This window comes from Phasianus colchicus, chromosome 5 (assembly GCF_987193195.1).
Source record: "Phasianus colchicus chromosome 5, bPhaCol1.hap1.1, whole genome shotgun sequence".
NCBI lineage: Eukaryota > Metazoa > Chordata > Aves > Galliformes > Phasianidae > Phasianus > Phasianus colchicus.
In genome coordinates, this window is record NC_143440.1 from 3,444,908 (window position 1) to 3,448,105 (window position 3,198).

A 3,198-nucleotide genomic window follows, 5' to 3' on the forward strand; every position below is an offset into this window, starting at 1 on the left:
GTTGTGTTTCAGTACCGACTGCTTCAGAAGCAGCCTGAACTCCTCGAATAAACCTCAAAACCAAAGGCCTTACTCTGAACTAAATCTCAAACTACCTTAGGCAAAACTAGTAATGACTAATACACCTTTAACTGCATTGAGTATAGGAGGGCACAAGCGATCATCTAATGTGTCTCACCTAGTAAGAGAGAGCTTCTGTAGTGTTTGTATTTTTCTCACCACTTCTAATTGCAATCAGGAGAGGTAGCACAATTTGCCACTTATTTCCATTTCCAGCATAGAGAAGGGTTACATACAAGTAACTAACTAGCTTTGCTAGTATAGTCCTGACTCATAATATGTAAATAAGAAATAGGGCTAAGTTTAGTCTGTTTATTTGTGCGAATTTCCTAAAAATTCTATTTTGGAATAGCCAGGTATAGTTCCTAATAGAAGTGTTATTTATGCTAAGTAATATGCTAGATCCAACACTTTCTCAATGCACAGATTTTCTTCCCACACTCCAGAGCATTACACAAGTGCTTCTAAATCATTGACATCAGTTACTCAAATCTAACACATCCCAGTCAGGCTTCTCAGTTAATACATCAAAGCATTACAACCAATACACACAGGACTTGCCATACTGCAGAGTATTCCAGGGGAAATTCCCCAGCTGGTATATTTTTTGTCTGTACAGACTAAGGCTCACTGGCTTATAAATTGCAACATTCAATGCTTTTCTTATACAATTTGATCACACACTTGTCTTGTTCTCATTTCAAAAGCTGATCACAGCCTTGCTAGATTTTGAAACTGACACTCTGTCTTCACCACAAGGTATGGCAGGGGTTGCGTGCTCTACCAGCTGTAGGTACATAACCTCAGATTTCCATAAACATTGTGACAGAAATAGCAAGGTAATCTGCGAGTGCTCTCAGTGAGCTCACAATCAATATACACAGGTTAGTATATAGTGCTTGGTGTAACCTGATGGCTAGCATGTAATTTTATGCAGCTAAACAGCCTTCCTCACAGTTTGTTTCTGTTTGTTTGCTTATTCTGTTTATCTTATCTGTGTTTTTTTTTTTTTTTTAAAGTACCTTAATGCAACAAAGGTATGAGATAGTCATACGCCTATCTTAATTTAGTCAATCACTTTTAATCACTTTTGTAGTTTAAAATTAAGTCTCATATCTAAGGAAATACCATTCTGGATTTTTCTAAGACTAGGTATCTGGAGTAAAAAGACTACCTTTCCATTTTATTTTTAGGAGAAACAGTATAACTACATTACAGCTAATATGAGCTCTAACAGGAAGATAAATATAACAATGTTCTCCAGACTTCTGGCTGAAAGCTTGACCAATATTGTTTCATAACTGGTATTTGCTGCCAGAGTGAATTTTACTGGCTCCATAACCAGAGTAAGGAAACTCATTAGTTTCACAAAACCTTCTCATTAAACATTTACTTTTCAGCTTCGAGAAAACAACACTGAGCACACAAAGCATAGGGCTTTTGAAACTTCCTCGGTGCCTCCTGGAAATGTGGGTTCATCTGCAAGGAGCTGTGGAAACTACTCCATCGATCCTGTAGTAGACAGACACTTTTCTTATTGCTCAGCAACATTTTTTTTAAAAACATGCATACATATTATCAGCCACAAACTCTAATAGAGCTACATTTACTGCAGCCTAACAGAATATTTAGAACAGAACAGACAAACATACTCAATGAATCTGTTTTTATTTTAACAAACAACCACCTCTATCCCCATTCACATTATCACAGCTTCTAGCGAGATGCATCTACCTGAAGAGTTTAGCCTCCTGTGTTGCAACTTTAAATCTGTATTTGAGCCTATAATAAAAAAATATACTTTTTTCTTAGCATTTTCTTTTCTACTGTCTTGTGTTGTTTTTGTTTTGTTGTGGGTTTTTTGCCTGCTTGTTGTTTCACTTGTTTGCTTTCTTAAAAACAGACGAAACAAGGTTACTTTTCAGCCTGTGAAGTGATAATTTTTCACAGCTGTTGACAAATGCTACTGCTGCATATTTCCCCCACCTCCTTTGAAGAAAGCCCCATGTACTTACACATATAGATTCCCTTTAAGATATCATAATGGATTTCATTTCTTGTCAGACAAAAGGAGACTTCGTAGTTTATCCTGAATGAAGTACGCAGCCAAACATAGCCTAAATCAGTACAAGAGAACTACTGTAGCAATCACCAAAATCATCAGCAGAAGAAAACTGATTTTATGTGATCACTTATGTGAGAACTTCAGTTTTTCTTCGAAAAACAAAGTGCATCTTCAGTTTTTCTTTGAAAATTATTGATGCTGAGTAGTATCACACCCAGCACCTGAAAATTTTCTCAACATTCTATGCGCCTGTGTATGTTATCTTGCTTTATCTTCCATATCCTAATCTAGCACAGCCCCACCCTTTCCCCTCCTCCTCCATAACATCACTCCACATTACACTTCCCCTCCTCTGTCTAGTAAGGCTTACTTTTTAAGGATCTCCTCATTTTCCCCTAGGCCTTCCTCTTGAGAAAACTCAGCTCAGCACCATACAGTCCTTTACAACTAACCTCTAAAAAGCTGCTAAGCACTGTTTCTGAGTAGCAACCAATTTGGAATAAATTGATAGATAGTAACTACAGAAGACTTGATAATTTATAGTTTTGTTGTTGGTATGGAGAGCCCTAAATCTACTCCAGATGCTACTTTGCTAGAACAAAAGCTAAGCACAGAAGAGAGCTTTAACTTGTTAGCTTTTTCAAATTAGAGGAAAATAATTCACCTGGGGGAAAGAAACTAAGCTTTTACAATTTGTTTACTATATAGTACCAGCATCAACAGATCAATAGGCTCCAGCTTTGCAGTGGAGTACTTCAGAACATACATCGATCAGACTCTCAAAAATAACATAAGATTTGTAGTAGAAAAATATTGCCTTCTATAGCGAGCAGAGAAATAATTAATACTTCTAGATGCTGTTATAGTATAATCATTTAAGTACATTAATCATAACTGTCTCAGTGCTAACTTAGGGTTTGGTTTTGTTTTGTTGTTGTTGTTATCGTTCCTTGAATTTATCTTCTGATACTATCTTATGGATAACTCTGCTAGATCTTAGGAGCGCATTTTATTATATATATCAACTGTGCCCCCTCATGAGTGGAGGTTGAATGCAACTACAATACCTGGAA

The 3,198-nt window shown here is 36.6% G+C and overlaps 1 long non-coding RNA gene across 1 annotated transcript; it reads right to left on the reverse strand.

Moving 5' to 3' along the window:
• Positions 1 to 293: 293 nt before the first annotated feature.
• LOC116237952 (uncharacterized) lies at positions 294 to 2,667 on the reverse strand. Its single transcript, XR_004168836.2, has 3 exons — positions 2,496 to 2,667; positions 2,076 to 2,177; positions 294 to 1,572 (listed from the first exon to the last, which is right to left on the reverse strand). It is a non-coding gene; the product is annotated as an uncharacterized LOC116237952 (long non-coding RNA).
• Between the last annotated feature and the right edge of the window lie 531 nt (positions 2,668 to 3,198).